Source organism: Lepisma saccharinum, chromosome 12, assembly GCF_977018435.1.
Source record: "Lepisma saccharinum chromosome 12, izLepSacc3.1, whole genome shotgun sequence".
Classification (NCBI taxonomy): Eukaryota; Metazoa; Arthropoda; class Insecta; order Zygentoma; family Lepismatidae; genus Lepisma; species Lepisma saccharinum.
The window spans coordinates 14,375,207-14,395,179 of record NC_139240.1 but is presented as its reverse complement, the minus strand read 5'-3'; positions in this window follow the sequence as shown (position 1 = coordinate 14,395,179).

Below are 19,973 nucleotides of genomic sequence, written 5' to 3'. Positions count from 1 at the left end.
GTATGTGGCAATTTTTTATGAATTTTAAAACTGCTCTGTGACCCTCTCGTTCTTCACGTCGTAGGCGAAGGACTTCTCTGCAATCAGGATGACACTGCATAGGGTATCCTCGGGCAAGGCGTCGTGGAACTCGCAGACGACCTTGATGTTGGTTCGATCGTTGACCACAACCTTCTTTCTCTTAGATGTGTTGATGACGGTCATGGGTCTCCGTGCTTTGAACTCGCTGGGCGTGTAGTACATGTCCACGCTTCCCTCGGTCACGCGTTTGTAAGCCGAGAACGCTTCGTAAAGTTTGAGGTAATCGTTTTTGGTCACGTCGAGGTTGTAATTCTCGCGCGGGAACACTTCGTTGCGTCCATTCTTCAGATAAACGTTCTTGATCTTGCAGTCGTCGAACTTGCTGGAATCTTTCTCCTGGTTGTTATCGCGCCCGGTCTGAAAAAGCACTACGACGAAATCTGGCATGTCGAACTGTATGTTGTTGAACTGCGTCGTCACGTCGAATTCCATGTGACTTCCCGACGCCATCTTCTGCACGCACTGGTAACCGTGAAAGTGAATCAACACCTGCGGACTTTTTAAGATCTCCGCTTTGTACTTGAGGGCGTAGTTTGTTTCGTATTCCACCACCGGCATTCTCAATTCCATGCTCCGGATGATGCATTTTGCTGCTTCGGGTAAAGTATTGGCTATCGGCGTGGTGCCGTCCGGACCCAAAGTAGCGTATCGCATCAGTGCGTCGTTGTCGTTGGCCGCTCTTCGAAACGTGACCCTCAGTCCTCCCTTCCACATGATCTCCTTGTAGTCCGAGAAGAAACCAGGCAGCAGACGCATGGGAAAGAGCACCGTGTGACTTCTCGTCGATATTTTGGCCCCGGCTTCGAATCCCCCGGCCTGGTAGTACGCTGCGTCCGTTTTGGATAATTTCAAAGTTCCCACCGCCGTCGACGTGATGCCTGGATAATCTATTCTGTCGATGACGGTGTTGTGTTTCCTCACCTCCACCTGCGAGAACAGGTGAGGCACGAAGTTGTCCACGAGTATTAAGTTTGCTGCTGCAGGAAACGCGTCTCCGCTTTCCTTCTTCACCACGTCGAATTGAAGGTAGAGGTCTGCTCTGTGAGGATGAACGAACCCGTCGCCTACGTCCACGTCGTATTCGATCTCCCTGTTCGCTTCGTTCAGATTGGCGAACGTGCGACGGTTGGGAGGGAAAGATTGCAATTCGTAACTTTCGATTTGCTCCATTTTACATGTATGGTTATTTATTATATGTTGATCTCCACGATGGCCGTCGTAGTGGCACCTGCGAAATCCACCACGTCTCCTTTCTCGTTCGTCACCACCAACTCTATGTCGTCTATGCGGTTGCGACATACTGGAAAATAGATCGGCGAAGAGGGCGTGTAGATGATCGGTTCCATGAACTCGGAACTTGGTTTGAACGTGGCTATGATTCCCGTCTGCTTGTGACTTCCTAACAATCCGTCCGAAGATTTCGTGATCATACCTTCGGCTACGTTACAGTGTACGTTCAGAGTCTCTATGGCCAAGAATTTAGGAATGTTGGTTGCTACGTGCTTGATGCCAGCTTCGAGTTTGGTGTTGTTCTCGAAACCTAAAAGTTCTCCCATGGTGCCCAGGTCCACGGTCTCCGTCGCGGATAGGATTTCCACTCTGTGCGTGACCGAATTTTGAGAAAAGTATGTGCCTTTGGGTAATTGAGCTTGCAAAGTGGAAAGATTGTATTGTCCTGGCGTGACGACGATGTGTTCGCTTCCGACGCTAATTTTGTTGTTGTGCTGGGTGACGTTAGGTATGAGGTACATGCTGTAGAATGCACGCAGAGCCACGGATTTAGGATAGACGATGTCGTCGTGCAGCGTGAGTTTCAAGATTGAAGATTCGCTCGTGAGATGGAACACGCCCATCCTAGTGATGCTGTTTGAGGTTCCACAATGCTTTCTGGAAATCCTCGATCGTAGGGTTATTTATTTTAGAGAGAAACGCGAGCACGGAGAGGCAGAGATGACCGCAGTTCACGTCTCCGAAATTTTGAATGCGTTCGTCGTTGTAGTATATGGAGGTTTTGTTCGTTTTCAGATAATGAATTAAATTTGCAGGTGGAACACCTCCGAAAGAATCGAAAACGAATGCTTTATCATTGTCGTTTTTGTGGTAACATATCCAATGCGTGCCTGGATTTTCTTGACCGTCCAAGTTGACTACTCCGCATTCTTTTTTTTTCACGGTTGAAGGTAACGAGTCGGACATGAAAACTCCTCTGAAGTGTTTGATTTGTAACGGTTCGATCAGAGATTCAATGTCTCGGTTGGTGAGTGCTTCTGTTTCTTTTTTTTAAACTTTTTCATCACGCCCTTCCCCTTCTTCTCCATGGCCAGATTGTGACGTTTCTGTTCTTCCAATTCCGCCTTGTTCTTCTTCGAGTCGATGACGGTTTTTGCGATGGCGGCACTTCCGCCGGCTAAACTTCCAACGGCCCCCAATGCTGCCAGGATGGCCGGGATGCTGAATATGAAACCTCCGACCTTTTGCTGTTTCCGCGAACGCTGCAATCTTTTCAATTGAGGTGTGCTGAGCAGCAATTTCATTCCGTGTCCTTTCGACAAGCAAGAACGTTTCTTCTCGCGTTGTTTCTTGGTGAGTAACCCATCGAGAGCACCTAGATTTTTTAGATTGGAGTATGGTATCTGGTACACGACACCCTTGGGCTTCATGTTGATGCTCTATGTGTTATTTTCACGGTATGTTATTTATATATATATTCTGAGATTTTTTCTTGTGTAGTTTTTTACGGTATGTTATTTATATATTTTCAAGGCCTCGCTGTCGTTACACAAATTCTATTACGTGCTTCGTTTTCTTGCCAAGAAGTTCCTTTGTCCCCTTGTACACGATTCGAGTTTTGTTCTCGATTAAAATAGATAGCTTCTCGTCGGATAACATGTTAGCGTATCGATCTGGTAAAAATAGACTGTATTGTGCGTTGAGCAACAGGCGTACCTTGGGACCATACTGGGTAGAAACAATTGAACCGGAAGTTATCGTGTAAGGTTTGTCGACTTCCAATTCCTGAATTTTTACATACTCGATTGACAAATTTAGCATTTGTTTTAATGCTTGGAGATCACTTATTTTTTCGGTCGTCATATCAAAGAAAAATTTCAAAGTGTTAGAGAGAAATTTAATTGTTTTTCACGATGTGTGTTATTTATATATACCGAAGATTATTTTTTTTTCACGATGTGTGTTATTTATATATCAAGTTTTTTTTTGACACGTATATATATTATTATTTTTTAACAGAGGAAGAAAGTTCGTGCTTCGGAAAACGCGAGGATGTGCGTAGTGATATCTTTCCTCTCCTGCATAGACTTGTACCAATCATCAGTATACTGTCTTCTTCCCTGCATCGCCTCGTACAGTTCGTCCGACCTATCGTCCAATTTTTGCCCTGCAGCCAAAAGCAGAATGTTGAGATCACCGCACCTCAGGCCGCTGATCTCCCGAAGAAGGTCCTTGAGAACCATTTCACAAGGGATGCGAAATTCCGGCATTGTTCTTGCTATGTTTACAAGTTTATTAACATCTCCGTTAACTACCTTTTTGAATATTTTAGATAGTAGCTCGGGTGGCAAATTAGTTATGCAATCCATGTTGTTTTTTTACTGTATGTTATTTATATACCCCACCCCAATTTTTGTTTCGTGTTCATGGCGATGGTGGTGCCTAGTGCGGCGACCCGTTCACCCAACGATGCGTCTCTACTCACGAATCTTTCGAAAGCTGCGTGCTCTAACTTTCTGTCTGCTTCGTGACGTGCATCCAGATCCGTCTGCGTGGTGTTGTAGGCGATGTCGTGATCTTTGCATGCGGCGTCCAACGGATTCACACCCTTGTCTCCTCTCTCCAATCTTTTCTCGAGTTTGGTACCCGGTCCGCAGTACTGGTAGCCAGGTAAATGCATCTCGAAAGGTAACTTGTTGATGATGTCGTTCACGAGTCCCTTTCCTTCGGCAACGTTCCAGAATTTCGGAGGCAGCGTGTTGATGATTTTGATCAGGTAACCTATGCCCTTGTCGTCGTTCACGATGAAGTTGGAAAGTTTCGTGCTGATCATGTCCACGATGCCAACCTTCTCGTTGTAGAAATTACGGTTGCCTGCATTCTCTTCGCCGGCTATCACCAACAATCGGTCCACGAGTTTCCTAACGTCGTCCACCCAAACGAATTCTTTGGGTAACGTGTTGTAGCGTTTGACGCCGCTGCCTGTTTTGACCTGGTTCCAAATCGGTTTGATGAGATTCCTGTACTTCTCGCCGCTGCTCGATTTCACCCTATTCTGCGAGGCGTCGTTGTTCTGGTACAAGGCATCCGTCATGATCAGAATTTCCTTGTAACTCTGGTAATCTTCGTCGGTGTAATCTTTCGGCTGCTTTTTGGCGACGAGTTCCCACAGTCCAACCGTACCCGGATACCTGTTCCAACTATCCTTGTCGCCTAAATTGACTTTAATGTCGTTGCCTTCGAAGGTCACCTTCGATTTCCCAATCTTCCACACCACACCGCCGCCTTCGCTGGTTTCCATGCTGGGATACAATCCGAACACTTCATCCTTGTCGAATTTCCCCGTGCTCAGGTAGTCTCGTGCCAAAGGTCCCAACTCGATCTTATCCGAAGACGACGACGTGCTGCCTATGGCTCGACGTCGTACAGGTGCATCCTTCAGTTCGAACGGCGTCGAAGGAATGCTCGAAATGGGTGTGGGTACGGCGTAACTTTTAGCTGCGAGCGGTACGAGTTCATTGATCAAATTTTTATTTTGTTCCGTGACACTTTTAATTTCTTTACCTAGACTGCTGATGGCATCGATCACGGGTTGATCCTGACGTTTCTTCTCTTCGTAGAATCCGCGATTCTCGGATTTCCAACCTTTGAAGCGTTTCGCGAGGTAATCGCGAAGCTTGAGATTTTCGTCTTCGATTTTTCGTTTCGTCATGACGTTATTTATACACGTCGTTTCTCACAACGTTGCAACGTTTAGAAAGTCGTTGATTTTGTTTCTGTATTTTCCGTCGTTGGGTTTCCTCGTCATGTCGATCGTCGCGAATCCGAAATCGTCACCGTTCCAGCAAGTAGAGCAGCAGCGTTCCGAAAATTGATTGTAGTTCATGTCTCCGCCTACGTAGTCATCGTACGCGTGCTTGAGGTTGGTGTGATCTTGACGAAACAAACATATGAAATTAGCGTTGTCGCGCACTAACTGTTTTGGAATTTTGGAAAACGTTTGAGCTAGGTAGAAGCAATCCATTCCTTTGTGACGACCTTGCGTGAAAAAGTTGCGAATTTCATTTTGATTTTCCAGGATGGCGTCGTCGAACACAACGACTGAATTTTCACGACAATCGTCGAGTGGTTTTATTTCCGAGGCGAACGTTGCAATGTCCAGACCATCGTACAGTTTCATCAGTTGCTGGTATTTGGATTGCTCCAAACTTTTCGAGAACACGTACAGGTGCCTGTTCTTCCAATCTAACCAATTCGGTGCGAGGAGAAAATTGTCCACGAGCAGTGTCGTTTTCCCACACCCCGATGGACCTACGATCAGACAGCGGATGCTGTCGGGAAGCAACTTGCCGTTCTTTTTCTTCGTTTGACTTTCTGGATCCGGTAGACGCTTCACCACGTTCCACGTACTTACAAGATCACTTCGTCCGCGTCGATCTAACTCTTTTCCGGAAGTCCCAACCATTTGACAAACAGTTTGTCACCTTTCCTACGCAATACTTTCTCGATGAGGTACGTGTCGGGGTGTTTCGTTTTAGAGAGTTCCTCTTCGTAAAATCTCCCTTTCAAAATCTCGCCACTACTATCTTTTATTATATACGTGTGTCGGTTTCCAGGTAGAACTCGAACCACCGTAAAGAGTTCTGTGCTCCAATTTTTTGTGAATCCCTTCTCGAAGGTGCGTTTGAATTTGCTGATCCTCACCCGGTCTCCAATTTTGTATTTAGCTTTTTTTGTCGTGGGCGTGTACTTTGGGCAGTAAACGGTAGAAATTAAACGCTGCTCGTCGGACTTGGTAACGTCGGCTGGCTTCATACCTATCGTTCTGTGTACCGTATCATTATAGGTGTCGACGAGTTCCGGCAGGATGTCGACCCATTTGTAATTTCCCCGAAGCGTGAATCGTTTCCACATGTGTGTTTTCAAGGTTCGATTGAATCTTTCCACGATGCTGGCTTTGATGTGACTGAAGGTCGAATAATGTCGAATCTTGTGTTTTTGAATAAATTTTTGGAATACGGCGTTGTAAAATTCTTTACCGTTGTCCGTTTGCAGAAACCGTGGTCGTCTGCCACCGCTTTCGCGAAAAATTAATTTGAATGCTTCCGTGACGCACGTTCCCGTTTTCGCCTTCAAAGGTAGAGCCCATGCGAATTTCGAAAATGTGTCTATGACGGTGAGGAGGTACTTGTTGCCCTTGTTCAATTTATGTACGTTTTTCAAATTGCCGCTACTCATCTCCACGAGGTCACTTTGCCAGAGGTCGTCGATGCCCTTGGTTACCACAGCCAAACGTTCGTAGTTACGGCGTGCAGGTTTATGCAATTCTTCGACGATGGCTTGCCTAGACATTTTTTTTAGAGATTACGTTTCAAGAGAAGCACCAGCGTGATGGGATTCAAAGACGGCGGCACTTCGCTCGTGTTTTGAATGATCAGCTTATCGCCGGCACTCACGTCGAAAACGGTGAGATCTTCGTCTTCGTGTATTTCATATATGTTGCGCGTTTCGTTCCAACGTGCCAGAGGAATGTTTCCTGCTTTCTGGACACCACGATTCGATATCAAAGTCATGGTGGGAACGCTAGCTTTTCTGCCGTGAGACCAGTACGAAAATTCGTTTATCTGAATCGTGCCATCGAGGAGAAACTTGTAGTACGGATGATAAGGATGCAACATGTACAGTTTGTTACCTTCGACGAACGTGGAGATTCTCTGTTGATTGGGTACGCTGTTGATTTCGATGGCTTGCAGAGAATGCAGTTTAGCGAATTTAGTGTCGACACCGAGCAGATTACTGTGAACTTGTCCGAGTTTATTTTCGATGGGCAGCAAATGCTCGACTATGGTATCCGTTACGGCAGAAAACGACGGTTTGATTTTCACTTCCACGTTCAACTGCTTGTAGTTTTCGTTGAGTTCTTGCAACTTGGCACCGAAAGAAGCCAGCGTCGATTCCTGCGTGGATTCCAGCACTCCAACTTGATCTCTGACGTTGACGACAATGTTCTGAAGGTTCTCGACTTGATTCAATTTCGAGCTCTTCTCGGTAAGATCGTTCACGATGCTTCGCATCTCTGTAAACTGCGTGTGAAGGTCGGCGACGCTCTGGGAAGTGGGCAGCGTCGACACCAGCGAACTAATTTCGTCTCGAATCTGTTCCACGTTCGCCGTTTCCGTTTCTAGTCGTTTCAGCATACGTGATATGTTTCTTTTCAAAGCGTGCAATTCTTTGGAGGTGGGGAGATTGGCCACTTTACTCTCGAGATCGCTCAATGAACTTTTGATGTCGCTCGAATCGGATAGTGCCGTCACCGCCGTTTTCAATTTTTCCAAATCTTCGCTCGAAGGCACGCTCGTCCGTAACGATTCCAAGTCACCCTGTATGTTGTCGAGTACGTGATGAAAATGAGCGAGATTCGTTTCGACGTTCAAATTTTCTAAATATTCGATCTTCTGCTGAACCGTGCTCAACGTGTCTTGAATGCTCGTCAACGCTCTCGCTTCAGCGTGAATATTTTTAATTTCTTCGTTGATCAATTCCAAGGACGCCTGAAGCGTAGCGATGGTGGTTTGAATGTGTTCGAAATCTCGATAGGCCTCCAATTGAATTTTTATGTTCGCGACGCTTTTACCGATGACCTGCAGTTCGTCCGACGATGGTAGGTTCGTCATGGTATCTTCCAAAGTCTGCAACTTGGATTTAATTTCTTCCAACGTGCTGGTGAATTCTTCTTGTAATTTGGAAACAACGACATGCAAGCGTTCTACATCAATATCGTTCACGACGGTTTGAAGTTCAGAGAAATTTTTTTCTATTGCGGAAGTTCGTTCTTCGATTTCGAGTTTCAATTTTTCCAAATCTTCATTTTTCGATTGAAATTGCTGTAATTTGGCCAAATCATTTTGAAGCGAATCCACGCTCAACTGTATATTTTGAACGTTGTCGTAAGAAGGTACGTCGACATAATTTTTTATGAGCGTTTTCAGTTCGGAATCGATTTTCAGAATGGGGTCGAGACATTGCGTTTGGAGCGTAGCGATTTCCGACTCTAAACTTTTGTTTAAGGTCTCCTGCAAAGCGATCAAATCGGCCCTTAACTTCTTAACTCGAATGTCCAACATGAGAATCTCTTCTGCGTGGTCCACACGCTTGGTGTTGCCGAAAATGTCGTTAGGCATTTTTGGTTAACGGTTATTTATAATAGGATAGACGATTCGTAATTCTACAAAAAGAGGAATGATTTTGTCGTAATCTCCGAGGAGTTCTATGTAAAAATAATCTCCTGCAGACACATCGTACGTAATGTTAGAAAGCATCTTGTCGTGCTTAATTCGAAAAATGTTCTTGCCGGTAGAAATTTTGATTTCGCCTGCGTTTTCCGGATTCACGGTGATTTGAAGTTTCCCGTCGATCGGAATTTCGTAGAAATCTAAATTGTTATTAAAAACATAAAACATCTTGCCCACATCGTCATTCAGTTTCGTCCAAATGCTGTTGAGGTGAATGATCAACAGACCGTTGAGTTTAGGTAACACGGAAGGTAAGACTTCATGATCTGGTATGGACGGTGCAGTTTCCATGAAGATCTGTTTTTTGAAACCGAACAAGTTCATAGGCATGCTGGTTATTTAAGGATACGGTCAAAGTTTTATTTTGTAATGACAGTCAAAGTGTTTTTTTTACTCAGTAACAAAATGTTTTTTTTTCTTGAGTTAGTGAAAATTGTTGTGTGTGGTGGTGAGTGTTAATTATTTGCACTGTGCGCAATTCTTATTTATTTCTAAACGACGATGTCCCCACGGCAATGTGTGAATACCACACTCGAGAACGCACCTCTTGTCGTCATCGGGATCCAGCGCAATTTTTCTAATTTTGTTTGTTGTGATGATATGGTTGACGCTCTGGATTCTTTGTTCTTCTCTTAGAACCGACGACCTGGTCTTGAGGCAATCGATGTAATCGTGGAAGGTGAGTTTGTTCTCCACCGTATTTTTGCCCACACCTTTTGCTTTCTTCGTGACACTACTCTCTGTTCTCATGGCATACATCTTCGAACGCAAACCCGCGAACTCGACAATAATATCACCGTTACATTCATATTTCAGTTTACCTAGGACTTTTTTGTTGAGGGATGGAATTCCAAATCTGTTGGGTTGAGGGTACGCAGAAGTATCGAAATACTCAAGCATGGAAGGATTTTTTATGTCTTCGTATAGGTTAGGTGTTTGTATGCTGTAAATGAAGCTGTCGGTGTCCCTGTACAAAAGTGATATTTTATCATTGTAGAAGGGTTTCATCACGTCATAATGAAATTCGAACATGTAAAGTTTCGACAAGTCGAGAACCGTTGCGCCAACGTAAATTGGTTTTCTGAATTTCATCAATTTTATATGTAGATTGAAAAGTGCCAAATTCTCGTTGTAAATTTTTCTCGACTTGAATCTAGGATCGGCTATCCACTTCCGACATTTATTCTTATCGGAAATTAATTTCACGTCTACGTGCTTTCTAACATTCTCCATGGTCTTTCCGTACACCGCATTGTTCATTAATTTAAAGAAGTCCTTGTCTAAATCGGAAGTGGCAGCTGTTCTATGTTGTGTGTTAATTTCTATGTAAGGTCTTAACCACGTGGAATGTTTAAACTTTAGTATTCGTCTAACATTCACTATCTGAACACCCTTCGCAATCAAAAACCGGAGATTCTTGTAGTGGACAACGTATCTCTGTTTAGGGTCCAATGTTAACAAAAGCTTGTCTTGAACCGAGTCGGGTGGACATTTGATTTCGGGAGTCGGAGGCAAATCCGAAAACGTGTCGTGCAGGTGGTCGGAGAATTGGAGATCTACCTCTGCGAAGAAACCACACTCGCTATCGTCGAAATGAATAATATCTATCGAAGTGGGATCTAACCATTCGAATCCCCCGTAAGGAAGTTTCTGAACCATGGCATGTCCGTAGAGATTATTAACGTCGGCGTAGAAGATGTAATTCGATGCTCGATTTGAATCGTAATCTTCTTTCATGTGTACGTTATTAGCTTTTGCATGTCTCTGTACGCATTGCACCATTCCACCTCGTATCCCTCTTTCGATGAATAGCAACATGTCAACGTCCGATATCAGTTCCAGCTTGACCTTTGTCTGGAATAACATTGCCGACCACGCTAATCCCGGTAGACTGTAGAAATACGCTGGATCTAATTTGTAAATATTCGTTGCCGTTTTCCTGAACGCTTGAAAAACATCCGCGAGTATCGTCACGTCTAATTTTAAGTAGGCATCGTGGTAGTCTCCTAGTGTCCTACATTCTAATTTCTCCCACATGAGTTGCGCGTGTTGGTATTCTTCGTCCGTGATTCCTTTCTCTCTGAGTCTGCTGTAAAATTCTCTTGGAAGTGGAAGAGCATCGTCGTTAAATTTAGAACCATCACTGACATATTCGTAAGGATAAATCCCTTTACGTCTAACGAGTTCTACGTCTACGTTGGGAAAACTAGCTCTAGTTATTTTAAATTGATCGTCGGTGAGTTTGTTCGCTAAAGCATCCAGACTTGCAGAGAGAAATCTATACGAATCCAGGAAGCGCATCTCGATTGTATTTTTCGTTCCCGGAATCGACACTTGCTTGCTGAGACTAATGTAGCGTTCTTCATTCTCGGCCAAGACACCTATACGTTTCGGATCGTAGCCAAGATGTCTCACCAGGTGGTGAAAATCATATCCGCTTCCGTTGTGAAAGAATATGGGGATGAATTTAGGTTTCTGGATTTTAAGATTGCACGTGTTGCAAATTCCACCTATGTAGTTTCCGCTGAAATGATCGTGGTGGAATATTTTTTTGTTCTCATCAGTGAAACTTTGATCACATACCGGACACACCTCAGTGGAATTGTAATTTTGAAGTTCATTTTCAGTTAAAGGTGCCATCGGTTTTGATGTAAGCAGTACGCTACCAATTACCTCAACCTCCTCCACCATTTTTTCCAGGAAGTGTTCGATTCCATTTGGCCCGCGGTATATATATGCTTCATTTATTTTATCACGTCGCACAACAACATAGCCGAAACTATTAGGTTGATGAAGCTGGTACGGCGTTGTGGAGGAAATTTCAGGATCCGGTTCGCAGTAGGAGAGTGGTTTCAGGAAAGACTCGAAATCTGCGACGATGATTGCGGGATGTTCCAACAATGCCTTGTGCATTTTGAATTCTTCGACTTCGTTCGTTTCGGGCATCAACATTCTAGCCGGTCTGTTGTCGCCGCAATAAATTTTATGTTCAGCAAGTTTCTCGATAGCAATTTGACGACTATGAAGATTTTGATGATCACGTCGGTCACGATCGTCGAACGTGGTTAGGCATCTCGGGCAAACTTCGATGCAATGTTTATGCTTGGTTGATTGACTTCTGACCAAACGTGATAGTGAACGAATTAGCGTGTAGTGATGAACATCCTCGTTTGAAATTAGAAGGAGATTTATTACACAGGCATCGTCATCGTCGATATCGCTTATCCTGACAGGGTGCACGAGATATTTATCTGACGTGAAGGAATACACATTAATAGCGATGCGTTTTCCTGTACAATTTTCGAACTTTGTTATATCCGACAATGTCACCGGGTATTCGATGTCAGACATTACACTTTGAAAGTCGGTCTCGTATTGTTTGTAATGTCCAACCCACTGTGGATTATTTTTGCAATGAACAGGATGCAGTGCAGCCAACACACACCAGAGAAAACACTTGTTATCGCTGTTCTGTATATTTAACACAGCCCTCTTGTGTTGAATGTTCGGTGGAAGAGGAACGTAGCTGGAGGCGCGAAGAGGCGAGAATTGATTCACGTAAACAGTTAACGTGTGAGGACTTCCACATAGAGACCATCCCGACCCTTTAGCCTCGAAATCGTCATGTTTCTTAACCAGCTCGTTGGAAACTTTATAATAGAAGTTGTCCAAATTTTCGACGTCCGCCAAATAAAGAGTCTGGTTTTTTGTACGATGATAAAAAATACTTGTTGTGCCATCAACTTTCTTGTATTCAGAAAACAGAACAACGTATACTTTTATAGAGTTGTTTTCAAGTTTATCTTTTAAAATATTTAGTACAGATGTTTTCGTTTCATCCAAGAAACTAAGGATGTCACGACCTGGTTCTGACTTAATTGAAAAATCCTGGAGTTGGTCGTTAAATGCAGATCTAATTGGTTTGCGTTCATTAGATAATTTAATTTGCTTGGAAGTGGAAGCTTCCGTTTCTGAATTATCAATTTTCCTTTTCGATGTTCCTTGTTCGGTCGATGGTTTGCAAATTTTGAGATGTTTACTTAAATTTGTAATGCTGATCATCTTTCCGCATCGAGCACAGGGCTTAGAAGGTAACGAACGATTAATTCTCGAACCTGTTTCGCTACATCTTGCCCTGTGTACCGATAAATTGTTCCTTGAGATTAGCTTCCCACAAGTAACACATTCAGTTTTATCATTTTTACGATTGAAACTGGTGGTGGATGCCATTGCTTTCTCCAAAATCACAGAAATCAAAAAGTCTAGTATATAGCGACACAATTTTCAGGTATGTTATTTTATATAGAATTTCTTGGAGTGATTACAAAACTCAAAAATTCAATCTACTGTAAATAGAATTTCAGGTATGTTATTTATATAGAATTTCTTGTGTGCGAATACAAAAACTCAAGAATTCAATCTACTGTAAATACAATTTTCAGGTATGTTATTTTATATAGAATTTCTTGGGGTAATTACAAAACTCAAAAAATGAATCTACTGTGAATATAATTTTCAGGTATGTTATTTTATATGGAATTTTCACGGGGCGTACAATATTGTCAACGGTATTATATTTGAGCGAGCCGCTTGTCGCCTAAACACTACAGCTCACAGGTCGGGAAAATCTGACATGAAAGCAGATAATACACTTATGCCTTATTTATATATAATTTTCACGGGGCGTACAATATTGTCAACGGTATTATATTTGAGTGCGTCGCTTGTCGCCTAAACACTACAGCTCACAGGTCGGGAAAATCTGACATGAAAGTAGATAATACGCTTATGCCTTATTTATATATAATTTTCACGGGGCGTACAATATTGTCAACGGTATTATATTTGAGCGAGCCGCTTGTCGTCTAAACACTACAGCTCACAGGTCGGGAAAATCTAACATGAAAGTAGATAATACGCTTATGCCTTATTTATATATAATTTTCACGGGGCGTACAATATTGTCAACGGTATTATATTTGAGCGAGCCGCCTGTCGCCTAAACACTACAGCTCACAGGTCGGGAAAATCTGACATGAAAGTAGATAATGCGCTTATGCCTTATTTATATATAATTTTCACGGGGCGTACAATATTGTCAACGGTATTATATTTGAGCGAGCCGCTTGTCGTCTAAACACTACAGCTCACAGGTCGGTAAAATCTGACATGAAAGCAGATAATACACTTATGCCTTATTTATATATAATTTTCACGGGGCGTACAATATTGTCAACGGTATTATATTTGAGTGCGTCGCTTGTCGCCTAAACACTACAGCTCACAGGTCGGGAAAATCTGACATGAAAGTAGATAATACGCTTATGCCTTATTTATATATAATTTTCACGGGGCGTACAATATTGTCAACGGTATTATATTTGAGCGAGCCGCTTGCCGTCTAAACACTACAGCTCACAGGTCGGGAAAATCTAACATGAAAGTAGATAATACGCTTATGCCTTATTTATATATAATTTTCACGGGGCGTACAATATTGTCAACGGTATTATATTTGAGCGAGCCGCCTGTCGCCTAAACACTACAGCTCACAGGTCGGGAAAATCTGACATGAAAGCAGATAATACGCTTATGCCTTATTTATATATAATTTTCACGGGGCGTTCAATATTGTCAACGGTATTATATTTGAGCGAGCCGCTTGTCGTCTAAACACTACAGCTCACAGGTCGGGAAAATCTGACATGAAAGTAGATAATGCGCTTATGCCTTATTTATATATAATTTTCACGGGGCGTACAATATTGTCAACGGTATTATATTTGAGCGAGCCGCCTGTCGCCTAAACACTACAGCTCACAGGTCGGGAAAATCTGACATGAAAGTAGATAATGCGCTTATGCCTTATTTATATATAATTTTCACGGGGCGTACAATATTGTCAACGGTATTATATTTGAGCGAGCCGCTTGTCGTCTAAACACTACAGCTCACAGGTCGGGAAAATCTGACATGAAAGTAGATAATGCGCTTATGCCTTATTTATATATAATTTTCACGGGGCGTACAATATTGTCAACGGTATTATATTTGAGCGAGCCGCTTGTCGTCTAAACACTACAGCTCACAGGTCGGGAAAATCTGACATGAAAGTAGATAATGCGCTTATGCCTTATTTATATATAATTTTCACGGGGCGTACAATATTGTCAACGGTATTATATTTGAGCGAGCCGCTTGTCACCTAAACACTACAGCTCACAGGTCGGGAAAATCTGACATGAAAGCAGATAATGCGCTTATGCCTTATTTATATATAATTTTCACGGGGCATTCAATATTGTCAACGGTATTATATTTGAGCGAGCCGCTTGTCGTCTAAACACTACAGCTCACAGGTCGGGAAAATCTGACATGAAAGTAGATAATGCGCTTATGCCTTATTTATATATAATTTTCACGGGGCGTACAATATTGTTAAGAGCGTTAGTTTTTGTAGAGCTCTCTTTTTCCATTTTTCCTCTATAGAGTGAAGTTGTAGAAGACACAATTAGCTAACCTAGCATACAACACACCTTCCTAATTAATATGGATATTGTCGCACATTCCTCTTATTTTATACTGTTGTAAATAGAAAAAATTATGTACGGTAAATGTTTTGTACATTATAGGGAAAAAATGCAAAATATCCCCCAATTTTAATTCGATCCACCTCTGAATCGAATTTTTACATATTTCCACGCCACCACATATTGTCCTATTTGCTTCTTTTACTTGCCTTGCTTAATTAACTCTCGCTAATTAGCATTTTTTTGGAAGAAGTCAACTAGAACAACATATGGCGGTATGAGAAATATGCAAATCAAAGAACATTTTAGCAATATATGGGCCCTAGCAATTAGCTTCGTCGACTAAGAGTACTCCTTCAAACATCTTCAGCTAGATCGTATTACTACGCGAGGACGTTTAAAATTTTTGGGTGTTGAAAAAGTTTGACGCTACTTTTTATTTCTATTGTTTGCTAATAGATGGCGCTAATAGTACCCCCTCCCCTGCCCTCTCCCCTCTTCTCCTCTGCTGTATGACAAATAGCACAAACATAAAAATCAAGATTTTGGAGAGCAAAACATAAAATTTGCATGCATCTGATGTCGAACCAGGAACTTTTATCTTTCGGGGAGTCAACATTATTTTTTACTCAGTCGTCATATAACATTGAACACACGCAAAAATTCACATGTGCTTTTATTATTTTGTGTTCGGTAAGTACAAGTATATTCTTACATAAATTATTGTTTAATTTAATAAATTGTAAACTCGGAGCCTGCTATACTAGCCTGTCTATTGAAAGCGAATGTTGCGTGCATGCGGAAATAGCACAGGAAAAAAACCGGATGGAAGCAATTTAAAATCAGTGGGGCAAGGTCAGTATTACGAGAGCGTAAAAACATATGCTTCCATTCAACTTCGAAAAATAAGAATGAATGTGTGCATACAGAACACATATGCTTTCTTTTCACAGTTGTAAAATCATATAAATTGTGCATGAAGTAAGTTGCGGGAAGGCTCTCTCAATTAGGTACAAGTATTGTACAATTAGGTACAAATTGTTGTACAATTATTTCCCCCAGTTGCCCAGTTGGAGTTGGGGGCATAACACTGGTACTATTTGTAATCACAGTGCTTACTCATGTATTTTGTTTAATATTTTATTTCAAATTCACTGTCAGAAACTAGTGTTGCCAGTTCCTGGATGTAGGTTTACCTACTCTGTTGGTTGTCACTGTCAAGTTTTTAGTATTCGTACAGCATAAAAAGCTATAACCCCTCCCCCTCAAAAATATATACATTGTATACGCCAAGATGTCCAATAGCCTGGCAACACATCATGAAAAAACATGCCAAGAAGACCCAGTGGGTTTATAAGTCAGTGCTGCCAATTCCTATTTGTAGGTTAGCTTAGCCAGTGAAAGATCATATAGTAGAATTTTTGTAGAGTGGGTGTTTGCGAGTTCCACGATAGGTTAAGTTATATCACTTAGGATCGTAAAAAAAAAGATAGGTTAAGTTGTATCACGTAAGATCGTGATATACCTACCAAGTATAAATGGGGAAAAAAATGAGTGCGGTGAAAATTTGTACTAAAACATCGCTAAACGCTATAACATCGACAAAAAATTGTCAAAATATGTCAAAAAGTGATATTCGATTGATAAAAAAAGAGGATACCTACAAAATATGATCCTCAAATAATAACGTTCAAACAGTACCTAAATAAAAAAAATGATAGGTTAAGTTATATCACTTAGGATCATAAAAAAATTAAATAATCGTAAAAAAAGGATAGGTTAAGTTGTATCACGTAACATCATGATATACCTACCAAGTACGAGTAGAAAAAAAATGAGTATGGTGAAAATTTGTACTAAAACATCGCTAAACGCTAAAACATCGACAAAAAATTGTCAAAGTATGTCAAAAAGTGATATTCGATTGATAAAAAAAGAGGATACCTACTAAGTACTATTTTGAAGCGCCCCAATAGCACTACTAATATACCTGCAGGTTTATCAAAGTAGTACACAATTTTCCTTATTTTCTGGCAAGTTTGTGTAACAATGAAACCTAACCAATTTCAAGAGATAATTATCTTTAAAAAAAAGTAAGCAGTTTGCACTAATACCAAAAAAATTGATTTTTGTGCCTAAAGTGTAACGTGCATTAAACTTAGAGCGGGCGCGCCAGCACAAAATTTGCGACAAAGTAATGTTCTTTAATTTTCTTGTTTCTTCTTTGAATTCGGCGACCTATGCTTTTTATGTACTCCTCAAGGAGGTGTTTTGTGTTGAATATTAGCAGTCATTGTTCCTAATCCATATGTTATACTCTTTGAATTGTTGTTTATTTGAGATCAGAACACAGTGTCGTAGAGTTTGCGCTGCGTTCCTGCTCCTGTTCTGCACTTTTTTTCCGTCAGATCATTGTTGAAAATTAGTCGACAGAACGTAGACGTGAACGAAATTCAGCTTATCCTTCAAGTTCTTCAACTTGGAATGTAAAGTGTTTGTACATATATACTTGTAACATTTAAGTTTTCAGCAGGAATATCACTGTCATAAAAAGTACGGCATGCGCCTGATGATGAAATCGTGGTGTGCTATAAAAATGTATTAAGTTACGTACTGTCTTTTTTTCACCATTCTAACTTGTATTTCAATATGTTTCATTTATATTAACCTCAGAAATGATATAAATAAATGTTGACTCAAAAAATTTTACGTTTACATTATAATTTCCTTGCTCATTTTGAATGATACTAAATGACGTAGAAAGTGCGTCACGCGCCTGCTGGTGAAAAGATTATTAACCGTGCTCGCTCGAAGGTTAAAGTTCTGCAGTCTTTTTCAATAAAAATGGTGAAAGGTTTCAGTAGCAGTTTTCATGGTCAACAAAAGAAAAAAGCTGTAAATTGTTGGTCTCATCAATTGGCTGCAATAATTAGTTAACAGTTTTTTTCTTTTTTTTCCAGTCGAAAGCAGGAAGCGGAAGCGCCAATTCCAGTCTCAAGGGAGGGAATCCTCCCATGATGCACTCCAGAGGCTGGAATCGGCTACAAAGACTAATTCTGCTGCTTTGGAGAACATAGCAGCAGCATTAAGTAGCCTTGCGGCTGCGCAAGCCCAACAAGCTGAGGCACTCCAAAAAATTGCAAGAGCAGAAAAAGAGAAAGCTGCTGCACTGAATTTCATAGCGGATACTCTAGGTGCAAAGGATATGAAATAATATGTATATAGTGTAAAAATAAACCTTATAAGTTATATTTTTTATAGTTTTCATCTTTCTGAATTCAAATTTTCTTTATTAAAGGGCGAGGTTCAGCCGGTGGCTGTTCTCCCATCTAATTCTTCTGGAATGGTACATTGCAATTTTACACCTCAATATTTCATCATTTGTAACATGCATGATGAACAGTTCAGAAATACTGTCCCACTGCTATACTAATGAAGCTACAGCGGATGTCTCTGTCTCACCTAACCTGTGGCTGTCTTGGAGAAGTTGATTTGATAACGAAGGTAAGCAGCTATTCTGTGCCATGTACTGTGATGGTTGTGATTGTTGAGATAGGACCATTCCAGCTACATGCGTTTAGTGGAAAGTATAAGTAGGTCACTTGTTGCAGCAAAATGAAAGCAAAACCAGACATTGAACAGTCGTTCAAGCAGTTGGAATCTCGACTAGGAGACGTATTGCATCAGCAGTTGTCTACGTTTGGATCCCACATCACTGCCTTGCGAGATTTTTTTAGATTAGATTAGATTTTAAAATTTTTGGGTGCGTCAGCACTAAGGCTATTTTGCACCCATCACACTATACGGGGTCCAGCCCCTTACCGTAACACGTAACAACTCTAACGTTGCTTAATTAAAATCATAAAATATTAAAATGTTCTGACTGTTGTTAAAAGCCGAGGCTGCAAAGAACACTCAGCACAAATAAGGACAAAACACAGGACAACACAAACAAAATTATACTGGCCATGGAGCCAGTCGCCAGAGCCTCGTTAGTCTTTAGTCCAGGGTGCACTACGTGGAAGTGAGGTTGACTTTTGGGCGCCTACGTGGAAGGTACCCCTTACACCACACTGCCTTGCGAGAAAATGTTGCCTCCATGCAAGAGAACATCGCGGCGAGGGATGAAAAGATGGATTCTCAGCTGTCGTAATTGGTTTCGAAGTTTTCTGAAGTAGAAAAAAGTGTTACAAGGAAATTAAGGTTAGTAGAAGACTGTTTTTCTAACGTGAAGGAGAAAATTGCCAATGTGGAAACAAGTGTTTCGCATGTTGACGAAAACATATCTACAAAACTAGAACAATTTGAATCTAACTTTAAAGACGAATTTGTTCGCCTTGAAGCTTAGGTTGTAAAAAGAGTTACTGATTTGTGTGTTACAACTCGTGAGTCTTTAACTGATGTAAAGAATAATTTTGAGTCTTTTCGTATTCAGTTAGAAACAAAAATTGACGAGGTTGCAAGAAACTGCTCCGATCAAAGTAATAAGTTACAAGAAAGGTTGAATGAACACGTGAATAGAATGATCTTCAACGAAACTGTAGTTATTAAAGTAAGTTAACAGAATGCTAGTATTGTTCAGTTACAAGAAGAATTCTCAGAACATTCAACGAAGACAGATCAAACAATACAGGACCTGAGTCAAAGCGTTCATTTAGTATCAAATAAAATTGCAGTATGTGAAATTACATATAAAGGTTGTGTTCAACAAGTAACTGACATTCCGTCAAAAGTAGAAATACTAGAAAATAAATTTGTTGACTTTGATTATCAGTTAAGAGATCGAAAGATTTAAGAGCATTGCAGGTCATTGCTCAGCAAACAAACTAAAAAAGTCAAG